Genomic DNA, 16,871 nt, shown 5'->3' on the forward strand with positions numbered 1-16,871 from the left:
AACTACATACTCAACTTCAATGATTGAAAGTGCATTAACCTTTTGCAATCTAGAAATCCAATTGATTATAGTGCCCCCTATACTGAAAACATACCCTGTAGTACTCCTCCTTGTGTCAATATCTCCTACCTGATCATAGTCAACAAATCCACTCATAGCAGAACTAGATCCTATGAAACATGATGGCTTTGTAGTAGTACCTTTCAAATATCGAAGAATCCATTTGACAACATTCCAATGTTCCATACTCAAATTGATCATATACCTACTGACAACTCCCATTGCATGAGCAATATCTGGTCATGTTCATACTAATGCATACATCATACTGCCAACAATTGATGAATATGGGATGTTAGAAATTTTATCTATGTCTTCCTCTACCTTTGGGCACGTTTCCTTAGTCAATTTGAAATGACTACCCAGAGGTGTACTGACTGCTTTTTCTTCTTGCATATTAAATATTTTCAACACCTTTATGTATTCACTTTGGGACAAATTCAAGGTTCTATTTTTCCTATCCTGTGTAATCCTCATACCAAGGATTTTCTTAGTAGCACCCAAATCCTTCATAGCAAATGACCTTGCTAATTTCTGTTTAAGTTCATTCATTTGTTGCAGATTAGACCCAACAACAAGCATGTCATCAACATAGAGTAATAGGATAATATAACTCCCATTATCTAATCTCTTAAAATATACATAGTGATTAGAATAACATCTATTGTAAGCTTGTTCAATCATGTAACTATCAACTTTTAAAGACCATTATAGAGGTGCCTGTTGTCATACAAAGTCTTCCTTAACTTGCACACCAAATTCTACTTACCCTTGACCTCATATCCCTCTAGTTGTTGCATGAATTTCTTCCGCCAAATCTCCATGGAGAAAAGTTGTCTTGACATCTATTTGTTCAAGATGCAAGTCATTTGCAACCACAAGACTTAGTATAGTTCTAATTGAAGTCATTTTTACAATAGGAGAGAATATTTCATCAAAATCTATACCCTTTTTTTGTGCAAAACTCTTTGCCACAACTCTAGCCTTATACCTTTTCTTTCCTCCATCTTCCTCCTTTATCCTATAAACCATTTGTTAGACAAGGCTTTTTTTCCTTCAAGTAGAGGTTCTAAGTCGCATGTCTTATTTTCAACAAGGAGTCCATCTCCTCTTTCATGCCCAGCTTCCACTGTTGTTTGGCATCCACCTTCATTGCTTCTTCATATTCTTTTAATTCACTAGAATCAGTCAGTAAAATGGAATACAAAGAAGGAGAAAACCTTTTAGGAGGTCTACTTGACCTTGTAGAATGTCTAACACTTATAGGAGTTTGTGGGATAATCTTTTCTTGCTAAGCATTAGGTACCAGTGGATTTTTATTTTTAGGAGTCTCATCCAACACCACATATTCTTGTTTGACTTGTTCATGCTTCTTTTCCTACAACTATTCTTTATACATGACCTTCTCATTGAATATAACATCTCTATTTCTAATTATTTTAAGATTTTCAAAATCTCATAATCGATAACCATAGTCATCTACTGCATATCCAATGAAGGCACATTTTATAGATTTAACATCAAGCTTGGTTCTATTTTCTTTATCAACATGGACAAAAGCTTCACAACCAAAAGCTTTCATAAATGAATAATTTACCTTTTTTCCAATCCATGCTTCCTTTGGAATACCACCATCCAAATGGGCTAAAGGTCCTCTATTTATCAAATAGACAACAATGTTTACAAAATCTACCCATAAATGAGGGGGCACACCAACATGTAATCTCATGCTCCTTGCACATTCCATGATTGTCCTATTCATTTTTTTTGACACCCCATTTTCTTGTGGGGTTCCTGGAACTGTCTTTTTCCTTTGAATTCCATCAATAGAACAATAATCTTCAAAGGTTGTGCTACAATACTCACCTCCATTATCGGATCTAAGACACTTCAACTTCTTTCCTATCTCATTCTCAAACAAAGCTTTCCATTTCTTAAATGTTTCAAAAATATCATATTTTTGTTTTAGGAAATATACCCATGTTTTCCTAGTTGAATCATCTCTTAAAATAACATTATAATGAGAGCCACCAAGAGATGATAGCTGAGCTATTTCCCATACATATGAATGCACTGGCTCTAACTTCTCACTCTTCTTTTCTTTCCCAACTCTGAGAAATCTGACTCTTTTATGTTTTCCATAAACACAATTTTCACATAACTCTAAATCGATATTTTCAGTCCTGGCAATACATTTTTAGAGTGAAGGACTTTTATCCCTTTCTCACTCATTTGCCCAAGCCTATGGTGCTACATTTTAAAATTTGTTCTTGCAACAACTATAGTAGCTTTCTCTGCATTAACATTATTAGTAGCAATTAAGGTAGAATAAGTGTTACTAGTACATGGATATAATGTACCTATCTTTGCACCTTTAGCTACTACTAATGAACCTTTAGTGACCTTCCAAATATTGTCTGAAAACATGACTATACAGCCTTCACTACCTAGTTGTCTTGCAAAAAATAAACTTCTTAAATTAGGGGCATGCCTTATGTCCTCCAATATCCATTCATTTCTATTTGGCAACTTGATCTTTATTTTTCCTTTCCCAACAATAGGACAAGGCTCATCATCACCCAGATATGCCTGTCCAAAATCACCTGGAACATAATCTTGAAAATATTTTCTATGGGGTATAGCATGGAATGAAGCCCCAAAATTGATTACCCTAAAATCATTAATATTATCCACACATAAGATTAAAGCATCTTGTAAAGTATTACATGCAACATTAGCTTCCTTACTGTCATCTTCATTTTTGTCTCCTTGTTTGTTTTTTCAAGACCAACAATCTTTCTTCAGGTGACTAGGCTTTCCATGACACCAACAATCTTTCTTTCCTTTAGATTGAGAACATCCTTTCTTTGGCTTCCCTTGTGACTTTTCATGTGAAGGCCTTTTTCCTTTTTCCCTTGTTCTTCCTCTTTTCTCCAAGTTTAAAGAAGAACCTGATGAGGTCAAAGTTTCACTTGTTCTTTTCCATCACATTTCCTTACTTAGGATAACACCAAAATCCTCATCAAATTTCAAAGTATTTTAACCAGAGACAAAGTTACAACTATAATCAAGTTATTGCATCCTTCTAGCAAAGAACATAAGATTAAGAGAGCCCTAACCTCTTCATCTAATGAAATTTGTACGGATGACAACTTACTGGTGACTATGTTATATTCATTTAAATGATTCTCTATACATCTTCCCACACCCATTTTCATATTAAACAAATTCTTCATAAGAAATACCTTATTCAAAGCTGAGGGTTTCTCTATAACATAGCCAATATGTCCATCAACTCTACTGTCAATTTTTCCTTTGATATTTTGAAAGTTACAGACCGTTCCTTACATAGTCGAATAGATCCCAATGCCTTCCTATCCAAGATCTCCCAATATTCATCTGTAATATTTCCCTATTTCTTGAATTTTCTTTCTAATGGCTTCCAAAAATCCTTTTGATACAAATAATCTTACGTTTGCATTTTCCATAACTGGAAATTTTGATCATTAAATTTTTCAATCTTGAATCTGTAATACTCCATTTCTCCCACTCAAATTTGAAAGTCTTATCAATCTACATCAACAAATCTCGCTCTGATACCAATTGTTAGGGTTTGACAGATTTAGAACAATATAAGAATAAATACTTATATTCAGAAACAAAAGAAGAATGCAAAATGAACACAAATAACACATAGATCTAATGTGGTTCACCCCAAAACCTAGGCTACATGCACCTACACAGCCTTCATCCTTTCTATTATCTAGCAAAAATGTACACCAACATTCCAATACATTATGCTTCTCAACCGCTTATAGCAATGTTTTAGGGAAACCTCTAAAATCAACACCCACTACATGATCAATTGCCACAATATCAACACCTAGTATAGGACTAGGTCGACCCAAGTTGACCTAGTCCTCAATGGTTGCAAGGTTTGGGGCCTAAAGTCCTCAAGTTTTCCAATTAATTAATTTTACTCTCTTATAAGCCTATAATTAATTCTCTTCTTAATAGGCAACCTATAGTTAACTCTCTTCTTAATAGTCGACCTGAAGCCAACTCTTCACTTAATAGTTAGCCTATAGTTAACTCTCCATTTAATAGTCAGTCTTAAGTTGACCTTTAACTATTTTCCTAGTAGGAAACTAGTATAAAAGGAAGATTGGGGACTTTATTTTCACATATAACATTCAGAAAGAATCAAGTACTCAAGGTATTCTAGAGGTCAAGGCATTTAAGCATTCAAGCATTCAAGCAAGCAAGTTTATTCAAGCATTCTTTGTGGGCATTTCCTCTTCAAGATCTAGCTTATTTTTGTCCATCAAGGGAGGAGATCTACATTGAAGCATTTATTATCTTCTTCATTGATGCACATTCACATCCATGGCACCATGATGGGATTTTGGTAGATCCATTTCAATTGTGGAGATATCTTACATCCTTCATACCAAATTCAAGATCTACAACATACATCACGATAAATCCTTCACTAGTACATTTGAGACCATTTTCTGACCATTATTGGTCAAAATTTTGACCCAATTTTTGACCAAACTCTGACCAACTTCGACCAACCCATTGGTCAAAATTTTTTCGGTCAAAATTTTGACCAATACATTGGTCGAAAAACCTCCATAGCCATGGTGCAAGTTCTGCCAGGAATTGGTCAAAATTTTGACCAATGAAGGTAGAAAATTTTGACCAATAAAGGTAGAAATTTTGACCAATCAAGGAAAAAAAATTTGACCAATAAAGGTAGAATTTTTGACCAATGAAGGTAAAAAATTTTGACCAATGAAGGTAGAAATTTTGACCAATGAAGGTAGAAATTTTGACCAATGAAGGTAGAAATTTTAACCAATGAAGGTAGAAATTTCTACCAATAGGTAGGTGTAAATTTTTTTCAGGCATTCTATAAAACAGTCACATGCCTTGTGCGTATGATATGACATTTTGCATGCATCCTGCACTCTCTCATTCGACTGATGATGGATTATGGAGAGTGATCTGAAACCATGATGCTAAAAATCACACACAATAAAATCCAAAATAAACTTGCATTACAAATGGATTGTGGAAATTTGATATTGTTAATTTTGCATGCATGTCTACCAGGACAAATATATGTTTAAGTTGTGATTGTCTTGGTAGACATGCATGCAATTTTACCAATATTAGATTTCCACAATCCATTTATAGTGCAAGTTCATTTTGGATTTGATTGTGTGTTTTTTCGTATCATGGTTTCAGATCACTCTACGTAATCCATCATTAGCCAGATGAGAGAGAGTGTAGGATGCATGCAAAATGTCATATCATACGCAAGGCATGTGAACTATTTTATAGAATGCCTGAAAAACACTGACAGTAACTAGTATGAAAAATATATAATTAGTTATATGATTGAGAAAAATCATGTACTAGTGAGTTGGTCAAAATTTTGACCACAAAATTTTTGACCAATGGGTTGGTCAAATTTGGTCGAAAATTTGATCAATGAAGGTCAAAAAATGAACCCAAATGCACTAGTGTGCAAGTATGCTCACCAAGTTGACTCTTTGAGTTCGGTCATCAAGTCACCCCACCAAAGTGCCTCATCAAGGTTAGTCTTTAAGTCCACTCATCGAGCTTGCTCACCAAGTTAGCTAGCCATGTCACGTCTCTAAGTGGCCTCGCTAAGTTGGCTCGCCAACTTGCCCCACCAAGTTGCCACTTTAAGCCCACTCACCATGTTAGATCGCCAAGTAAAAAGGTAGTTCTATCATTAAACTCTGGATGATTGGAAGAACTTATTATATTTTGTATCTCACAATGATCACTCTGTAAGAGAGCATATTGCCTTTGGCACCCATTTAGTGCAGGCATATAAAGTCTACCATCAGAAACGACATCATCTTTGAGTACATTTATATTGTCATATCAGACAACTTATTACAATATTTAGAGCATAAATATAAAGTTATATCAGAGATGACCTGCATATTTGCAAATTCTTACTTGTATATTAGACACAACGAACAGTACATGGTACTGAGAATTTCCTCAGTCATTGCATGTAATTTCCTGTATATCAAAAATAGCAAATATATATCATCTTGATTGTTATGCAATCATAATTATTTTGATCTGAACCATACTGTATATGCATTTGGAATTAAGAATCATTCAAATATTATTTAATACAAGAAACTATTTCTATATTCATTGAATTGTGAAGAATTCAAGTAGTATCTCGTAATCAGAAACATAAAAAAATTACAACCACCAAATTATGTGACTGAGAAGTGAGTCTGCAGAGTCTGTAGTTGCTCATTTTACTATAAACAACATTTTCCTAAGAAGCTTTACCCCAGTTAGGAATTGATACTCCAATGAATTATACTCACAACCACTAGTTTTTGTCCACCAGGGTCTCTGCCAATATTTGAAGGTTGCATATGATGCATGACTACTACTAGGATTTTCTCCACAAAAAGAAATTCATGTTGTCATAAAAGCTATTGTCTAGTAACATCTTAGCAAATCTCTTGCCTCTGAATTTCTAATGATGTCTGTATATGTTGGATCCCAATTGTGATGGTCGCAAATAACACATTACATATCTTCCTAGAATGTTCTTGACAAGAAGAGATCCCCTGTTTTAAAATAAGACAAATCAGAGTCAGTCCATTTAAAAGTTAGATATACAAATATAGGTGGCACATAGTGTATTAGAAACTTAAGCTTCCACTCTACTTACCAAACATGAGAGTCACAGTTGTTGTTCTGGTTATCACCCATCACAAAAACATAGCCATGAGGCACATGCTGCAAATGGATATAACATGAAATGTAAAGATTTTAGTTAACTTGTTTATTGATTGTGTAATCAATGAATAACAAAAGGATATGTGATGTGTGAAACCTCTATCTTTATGGAACACATTCACACAATCAGCAAGGTTGGATTTTTAATCAGTTCAATGTTTGGTTTGATATGAAATTTCAAAGTCTGGAAGGAATTACTTTGGTAAGAAGCAGAATTCTAATTTGCTTGAGAACATCCACAATCAGAATCAGAACTACAAGGTTCTAGTGATGAATCTTTTGGTCCATCCAAGCTATATGGTGAAAAACTTGTATAGATGTCATAGATAAGCAACATTATCCACTGCAATGTCATAGATGTCTGAGTAAACAATAGTTGATCCTGGCAGTGAGCTCTCCAAGTTGGAGAGAGTAGGTGCCCAGTTTCTGTTGAAGTAGGGTGATGCATCATTTATTCTTACATTGCATGGCCTCTCTACCATAGCAAGAAATTTTCTATTTTAAGGTGAACATCCCAAGATCGACAGCCCTGCTACTATGAACTTTCTAGCTCCAGCATTGTACAGATCCTAGCATGGTTACTGTTAACATTTCCTATATTGAAGAAATAACTAACATCCCAATCAGCATTCCCTACAGCCAAGTAGTAAAGTGCATTTCTTATAATACTCGAAGCATGCTTTGCCCCAACAACGGTTGTTATTCAAGATGTATATTCCCTAAAATACTATACTTGCTTCCACAATGCTCGTTTAACAATGCCTACACCAATCAGCAGACACCAAAGAACCAACAAATTCAGAGCCAGATGTTACAAACACATTGCAGAGCTAAGTCTTATATGACAAAGCATTATCTACAAAATTTGTGTTGGGTTCGTTTAACAGAATTTGGAAAGACTTTAGCAAGAATATGATAAGGACCAAACTTTTGGAAGAATGGGACCAGACTTTGGGCTTGCCAATGAAGAATTTGATAACATAGTACTCAACGAAAAATTCTTGCAAAATATATTCTTTCAAAAGAAATTTTGACCAGAAAGGCACCTTATAAGCTGAAGGTTCAAGAAAAATTTTTGTAGGGAGGTCAGAGCGAAAGACACCACTTTCAAGACATTCAACATGGCCTCCAATATATGTTTCACTCTCAAGTAGATGCCCATTGTAAAACTTTTCTGGTTCAGATTGATGCTTGTTGGAACAAATAATGTTTGCCTTGAATGCCTGCAAAGGTTCATACATTAATAAAAATCCAACAATAATATCATCAAAACCCTATATTATAATCACCAAAGAACTAATAATCATGTTTAAGCCTCAAAGCACCTTTCAAAAAACCTGTGAACAAAAAGGATGAAATCGCTAAAGAAAATAAACAGATTTTTCTAGAATGAAAATCTGGGACTTGAAGAAAGCATTTAAGCATTATAACACTTAATAAGATCTAGCTTGGATTTAACCAATGTTGTACCAAAATAGTAGGGAACAACCAGGAATGTAATTATTTCAATAGCCATTTCATTTACTAAAAATCTTTAAAAGTATACATTATTGAATTTCAGTTTTCTAAATGTGTGGATATTCCAAAACCTTGATAGATTTAAGTGACCCTAAATTAGATTGGAACAATTTATAAAATATTTCAAGCCATTGAAAGATTAGTCACCTGAACTATAAGAAACATTTCACAAAGAGTTCCACTGCCTTTGCGTAAAACTTCATCAGGGGGCATAGGGATTATTGTTGCTAAAGAAAAGATAAAAGGGTGTACATATGTCATGTAAAGGTAATATGTTGCAACTGCATCAAATACTGAATAGGAAGCCATTGTCTACACAAAATAAGTATCAAAAGAACATATCATGGCACTTAGAAATGGAGAACAATGAAACCAATACACTGACAAATAATTTAAACAAGCAATGTAAATAGCAATGCAATATTATCTTTTACTCCTACTAGTGAAATACAAAATGAGTGAATCAAGAAATTGGCATCAATATTCAAGTGTATCATTATGATTGACCTATGGCTCTTCCATTGCAAAGCAAACCATATCCTCAGGATTTACTTCCAATGGATCATAACCATGAATGACCAAGAATAAGTCAACATGCTGGAACATACATAAGATATAATACAAGCGAACTAGGAAAACTTGTCCTAGGACAATTAACTGAATTGTTAAGCATTGACATAATACTTGCATATTTCTGATTCATTGTCTACAGCTTAAAACAGGAATACATCTACTAAACAAAATACAAATCACTCAACAAATTTGAATGTGGTAGAAGAGTGATCAACAACACAGTGAATTGAGTCTATAGGTTTGTGGCATTGATGGCACTTGCTGGTTTGAGAAGAGATTCAAAAGGAGGCCTGGTTGAGGATGCATTTCAATAGTAAGTAAGAGTGAAGACATGATGCATGCATCACTCTGATGAAAAGACTGGCAACAAATAACATGCAAACATATGCTTATTTTATAAACTTCAATGAAATCTATTTTCTCCTGATCAGATCAAAAGACTGCAAGACATCACTCAAGGCATTCGCATCATGATCTTAGCCAAATTACAGGAAGTCATTGTAATCAAATTACTTTCTTTCAATATAATGGGAGGAATCTCCTGTCATAGCAATTCACCAAAAACAAAAAAACTCAAAACATGTAGAAAACAAAAAGTAGAGAATGCCATTTAAAGAACTTTTTCAATGTGTTGAAGAAAGCTGGTAGGTAATATAGTACAAAACTAGATTAAACATATACGCACCATTTTAATCTCATACAAGACATCCACTGAATTGTTATCCTATCTTAAAACAAAATCAAGATTCATGAAACTACCAATTTAAAAGGTTCATAGTGCATTCTATCCATTAAGCAAAGTGCAACTTGAGATAAAATTGTTTGAAAAGTAACTTTCTAGAACACGTGTAAAATGAAATGTACACTTTCTGCCAAGTTTGGATCAGGGATGTTCTACTTCTAGATGAAGAGGTTCTGCAAGTCTAAAATAAAACTACAGCTCCAAAATCAATGACAATTTTTCTGTTTATAGTGTTACTGCTACCACAAACATAGGAAAGATACATAAGAATATGCCCACTATTTAGAAACATCAATACATTAAGACACGAGATCTTGAAGTGAAAAGAAGAGGAGGTTCATAGAATTAAAATTACAATTAACGAAAAAAAATCATTTTGGCATATATGTGAAAAAGGAAAACTCGCACAATCTAGGCCAAGGATAAATTCCATTTTAATTTCAAGATGGGCATAAAATGCATTCACCAAGCACAAATGATTAAATAATATCTGGAGCAAGTCTTGATCTATTTCTCTAAATTTAAGCTCCTTCTAAACATAATATAGAAACTCTAACAAAAAGCTATTTAACTATTAGAAGTTACAGTGTTTTGATAGACAGAACTAGCACCTTCAGGCCCTAGCTACCTTGTGGTAGATAACTGTCATGCTTGACCCAAGCAAAAAAATCTAGGTGGCATGCAAATTTAGCACGACATTCACCTTGAATTTTATCACAATGGAAGCCAAGTTCCTACAGTCAACCAACAGTAATATCAAAATGATACAATATCTTCACATAATGCAAACAACTTTAGGATAACGATTTAATGGAGATGAAAACTTATAAGAAGCCAAATAAAAATTAACAAATCACTTTGATAGGGTCCAGGTGAGAAATTTAAAAACCTTCTCCTATTTGAAAACATAAATTAAAATTGAATTTTAAACTATATTAGTTTTCATGAATAAGGGGACTAGGTAAACAACATTAGAGTGCCAGTCTCAAATAAAAATCAACTGGAAATGATATAGGAAGAGTTGTTCCTAGAGCAAGAGAATAAAATAAATCAAAAGAGAGAAATATACATACAACATTTTAAGTTTTAATTTTAATTTTAATTCTATCCAAACATAGGAAAAGTTAATTCTAAAAATATTTTTTGTAAAATAGACTTAATTAATGGGGTCGTGAGACTGAAGCCTAAGAAGCATCAATGCATTCAGACCTGGACAAATGAGGTAAGAAAAGAGTAAAACATTCTAACCATAATTGCAAAACTTGTTTAGTACTCACAAGCTAGATTGCTACGCGAGTTGTTATTAAATTCATGGTGATTCTTCCCTATAAAACTGATTTGGCAGTAGGGAAAAACACAATTTTTGTGCTAATACTTGTCCAAATCCACATTAAAACCTTTTTCTGCCTACAGTTTTTAAGAAAAAAACTATTTTTCACTTCATTTCCAAACACAATTGGCAACTTAGTGTAATTAATCTTTCATATTTTACTTCATTTATTAATTTAAGTTATCTTGGCCATGCATTTCATATTTTATATTTCAGTATGTCAGCAACAAAGGGTTTTTTATCAACAAAAGTATGAATAATATTTTGTCACATGCTTGTCCTAAGGTCAAATGGGATTATTATGAGTCATAAATGATCTCGGACACATGACAGAGCCATCAATTCAAATCACCAAGAGACATGTTAAAGTGCTAAAATCAGAAACATATTGCAACCAACTTTGGTCCCTGGTGCAACATATCCAATTGGGCACACCCATGTACAAATCCCAGGTGACTTTAATGTAAAATATCCATCACCATCCAATCTAAATTAAACATAACCTAGCAAGGGCTTTCATCAATAAAAAGACAAAACTAATATATAAAGCGAGAGTGTAGAACACTTTAAATTCACAACATCACGAATGAAAAATTCTAGTCATATACTTTCTATCTGTGAAATACACACTTATGTCAGAGTAAAAATCAGTCTTCCATGCTAGATATAATGCCCAGAGAACACAATCAAAATGTATTACTTATTAGAAAACACAAAATAAAATAATGGTTTGATTCAATATAACTAAGACAAGATCAGAATAAATTACTTAGGCATCTGGAACAAGTACTCTGCACATTAAGACTTTAAATGGCAATGCATATTCATTGAACCATCATGAATTGTGAACTTTCTCCTGAATATAAAGTAATTCAAAATCCCCAATAGTTTTCTAATTTAGGAAATTTTCATACTTGATACGAAAAATCACTTACATCGCTCATTCTCATTCCATAATGATTAGCCCGTTGCTCCAGGAAAGGCCAATCAAAAAAATCACCATTGTATGTCACATAAATCCCAAGTTTGACTTCATGCATATGATCAAACCACTGCTTAATAAGCTCTCTCTGCATATATATCAAATTTCAAAGGAATCAGAATAAGTTTCAGAGGCACAAAGTTTATGATAGAAAAGGAAATAGCCTAAACTAGCTCATTTGGTACATTGGTCACTTTGAAAATCCCTTCGAATTCTGGCTTTGGTGTGTATTCCAAGTCTTCAATGTCCTCCACAACACACTACAAAAGAAGTGGCAAGATTTTAAAAAGCCAAAGAGGGACTATATTCAATAAATGTACCATGATTGACGTAGAGACAACTAGATTCTTAACATGACAAAAGGGAGATATTTAAATACAACACAATTAAAGTCACTGCTCCATGGTCAAATATTTCTCATGAAAACAAGAATAAGAGAAGCACCTGTTTTACCCAAACTTTAAACTGTGTCATGCTCATATCAATGTGATACTAAGGAAAGACATTCTAGAAGTCATTCTTGGAATTCTGAGAGGATATAAGCACGGAGAGCTTTTTTGGTGGACAGAAAAAACTTGAAGTCAAAATTCCAACTTGAATGTAAAAAGCAAGCGTATGCTAAAACAAACTCATTCTTATTAATATACCTTTCAGTTACAATTAGCACTATATTATTTGGTAAGACTTTACCCTTTCCCACATAATAATAAACCAAGAGATGATTATATTCTTTACTTGACAAAATGGTGTGATTCTGGTAGGACAGGAGTGTATCTACATAAATGAACTATTCGTTAGTTCAGTTGCTTGTAAAAAGGTCAATTAGTTGACAAGATTCACAGCCACATCACATCAATTTGGCATGAAATTCCCCTTTGGAAGCTTGCAAAGCCAATTCTTCCCATTTAACTTATACATTATTCAAAACTTCTAATCTTGATTCCAAACTCTATGAAAAGTTTGGAAGTAAACCAAATCTTTGTAGATGAAACTTATTAACCAAAGTCATATCAATAATATCATTTTAATATATTTATCTTACAAAAGCATATTCAAATGAAGTGAATTCTTGTCATTCAACTTATTTACTATTCAAAACTTTTATTCTTGAAAATACCCTTGTAAAAAGTTTGGTAGTAAACCGAATCTTTCCAAATGAAACTTATTAGCCAAAGCCATATCAATAATATCAATTTAATATATTTATCTCACAAGGGGAAATTCAAAAGCATTACATCTTGATAACTAGGATGCAATGTGTTCATAACTTGACAACGTACATAGTAATTGCAATTTGCAAATTTACTAAAATTTGAAATCAAATAAGCAAGAAAAGTATTCACCTTGTCCATTTGCTATGCTCAATTGGATTCCAGCTACGAGGTTTAGAAATATTACAAGGTCGTACAGTTGCCTGCAAACAAGAGTGAATCTGTTACAAAAACAATGACAATAGAAGAGAACAAAAAAGTCTTTGGTCCCTAAAACCTTGGGTAGAATAATTATCATGTTCATGCATAAGCTACAAACATGAACTCGTTATCCTTGCAAATGTATTGAAAATTTTGTAGCTAAGATTTTGAAAGCACTGATTACAATTTTTGAATCATACTTTAGATAAGCTCCATCACCAATCATCAGAGAGAAGAGGGAAAATATAGTTACGATATCTCAAAACTCAGCTACAAATATCAAAACACTTGAAGACTTCATTCTTAAACACATGTAGATGTTTAATATGCATTTAATTCAATCTATTAAAATGTGCAATTAAATGAAACAATTTGAACTTTTTTCAGTGTTTAACTAAAAATTATCCAGATGATTGTCACTGATAAAATTGCTTATATTAATTATTGTGCCATGTGATATGTTCAATCTATTATGAACCACATAAATAGGACTGTTGTGATGTCCACAGAAGTTTTCACCTACAGTGGAAAAATAATTCCAATCAAAAATCATATTATAACTGCATGGTAAATAGCTAACATTGTTAATTTATTCATTACTCTTTCTTAACATTTTTCTTAGAAAGCTACATTTAACTTTTTAAAATACTCAGAGAAAATAAAATCATAACTATTAACTCCCTCATGTTAACAGTCATAAACACTAGTATCAACTTATAATAAACTATAAGACTTCTCAAGAGCATATTGCTCCTATTTCTTCTCAACAGCAGAGCGCTGCTTCCTCTTGTTGCCTTAGATCATCTCTCCTCTGGCCACCTCTCAATTCATGGACAAATGTATGCTATGAGCTTTCACTACAGGGTGCCTATTTTAGTCCTCAAAAAATTATCAGATCTTGTACTGGTCCCTTCACATTGATCAATAGTGGCACAGACAACTTTGCCATTTCTAGTCCAAATAGTGATAATCAATGATCTTCAGATTTTTGTTCCCCGGTCTTGACCTCACTTGCTTTAGGAGTTCCCTGTTGTTTTGTATTTTGAAGTTTTCTTCTTTCCTACCTGTGTTCTTCCCCCCTATGATACCTTTCTTCTCTTCCAAGAACTCGCTATAGTATCTTGTCGTCTCATGATTCTCATTGACCTATTCTTGGTCATCTGTAGATGTTAATATAATTTATTTTTTTCTTTCTGAAATGCCTACGTTCCCTGAAATTTAAAAAAATGTCAGTTGTAACACACTTTGATATACACATGCAAAATCCCGACATAATATCACACTAGCTTTAAGAGAGGCTTGTAGATATAATGAATGAAACTTGTTATTTTGACCACATTTATAAGCAAAGATAGTAAACGAACTTTTACTATGGACACATATATCTCAGATTCATCTCCTTGCATAACCCCTATCTGTAGATATTTTAGAAAAGTTGCTAAATTGCTTAGTCAAGTTCACAATACTAAACGACCCTCGCAAACTTATGCTTCCAGAGGAACGAATTGGTGACATTATCTTCATTTTGATTAAAGGCCGACACTTCTAAAAAATATTTTCCTGTCTTTTCCTAAATTTCAGATACCTATTACTGAACATTTTTCCTCAAAGTTTAAGCTACGAACAAAAAGTCTCGTACAAAAAGATGCATTTGAATCAAAAAATATGATATCTTGAAGAGACTTTGCAACAACTTGCAAAACTTCCTTAGGCCATAATTGAAAGCAGATAGAGCACATACCCTAGGAAGGAATTGTACTAAACAAACCTCTAAATGGGTAAAGTTAGAAAGCATCTACTAAAATAGTAATTGTAATATCCCCTTTTTGAAATTGCCCTAAAATTACAAATTTAATTGAAATGAGGAATGTAATATATTTATAAAGATAAATCCTGGTTTAGGTCTAGCAATGATGTTAGATTATATTTGAAGTATATTTCATAAGACAAATTATTTCTATTTAGGGTTAGGATCTAATCAACAAATATAGATATGTATACATATATGTCCATAATTATCTTAACCTATACATACCTAAGAATAATCATCTTATTCTAGATAATTATGCAATAACCAATCATTTCAATTCCCACAATCAATCATATTTTGGATTTGTAGAGGAAATCCACAAAGTGTGCTTAGTTATTATTCACCCTAATTAAGCTGAAAAGCATGCAGTGCCTAACCAAGACAACTTGTCCCTTGGCCCACAAGCACTAGGAACATTCCATGATGATTCCATCCCTTAGGGTGGTCTACTTAATTCAAGGAAACCCAAGTCATACAGAAAGAATATTCAGCTCGCACTTGACCAAGACAACTCACCTCTTAGCCCACAAGTGACAAGAACATCCACCATGATGATTTCATCCCTTGGGATAGCCTAAATAATTCTAGGGAACTTATGTCTACCACCTCTCACTAATAGATTTCTTTCCATTCCTTTGATTGTTTATTCACTTCCCAAAACCAACCATCATGGAGATTGGAGAGGATAACACAGGGGTGCCAAAGGCTGTACACCACTAAGCCAAAGGATGCAAAACATCCAACAAAGAAAAATTGAACCCTTGGGCCACAAGTGGTAGGAACATCCAGCCAAGACAATTCCATCCAACTTGGAAGTGTGCTTAGAGGAGAGACCTATATTGGTTCTCCCAAATGCATCTCCATTCTCATCCACTTATGATTGTTGAGATATTGAAAAAAAAATTACTTGCTGAGAATGGTTGGAATTTGCTTCTAAATCTTAAGGATTAAGGGCATTGCCACTACTAGATTTGCTCCACACCAAAGATCCTTATTAACCCACCTCAATTTGGATTTCCAAATGATTGTCACCATTTGTTTACTATCCTTGTTTCTTTGACAAGATGCTTTCAAGATCTTCTTCATCACACATTTTTCTTTTGCTTGGATTTTCTCTTTTTTTTTTCTTTTTCTTCATCTCTAGCTTGTGTACTTGTCTTCTTTTTTCTCATATATGTTTCAACTTCAATTTGTGTTTTTCCTTGAAGCAAAAGACCTTCTTTTTAGGTTCTTCTCGCTTGAAAACATATCCATTCTCCCAATTTTTGTTGCACTTGTAACATAAATTTTCTGTCCAAAAACTTTCATGGTTGTCTTTAGGTGCTTGTCTTCCTTATAGAAGGGTTTATCTCTTGATGATGTATTTTTAGAGTAACCTTTAGCCCTTGTTTCAGCAGTATCAAGTCGTAGGGCTCTTAGGATTGCACCTTGGAGAGTGGTAAGATCAAAGGAAAATACAAGGCCCTTGATCAATTCCAATAGTCCCTCCATAGTAGGTATGTGAGTCTCTTTTTCACTTATTCTGGTAACCAAGACAAAAAGCCTTTGTGATTCTATCACACAGTCCTTCGTGGTCCGTTCTTGCCTTAGTTAGGTTAATTTTTTGAATGACTCTCCAAATTCTTTTGATCAAA

This window comes from Cupressus sempervirens, chromosome 6 (genome assembly GCF_028749045.1).
Source record: "Cupressus sempervirens isolate cs-2001-9-10 chromosome 6, ASM2874904v1, whole genome shotgun sequence".
Lineage (NCBI taxonomy): Eukaryota > Viridiplantae > Streptophyta > Pinopsida > Cupressales > Cupressaceae > Cupressus > Cupressus sempervirens.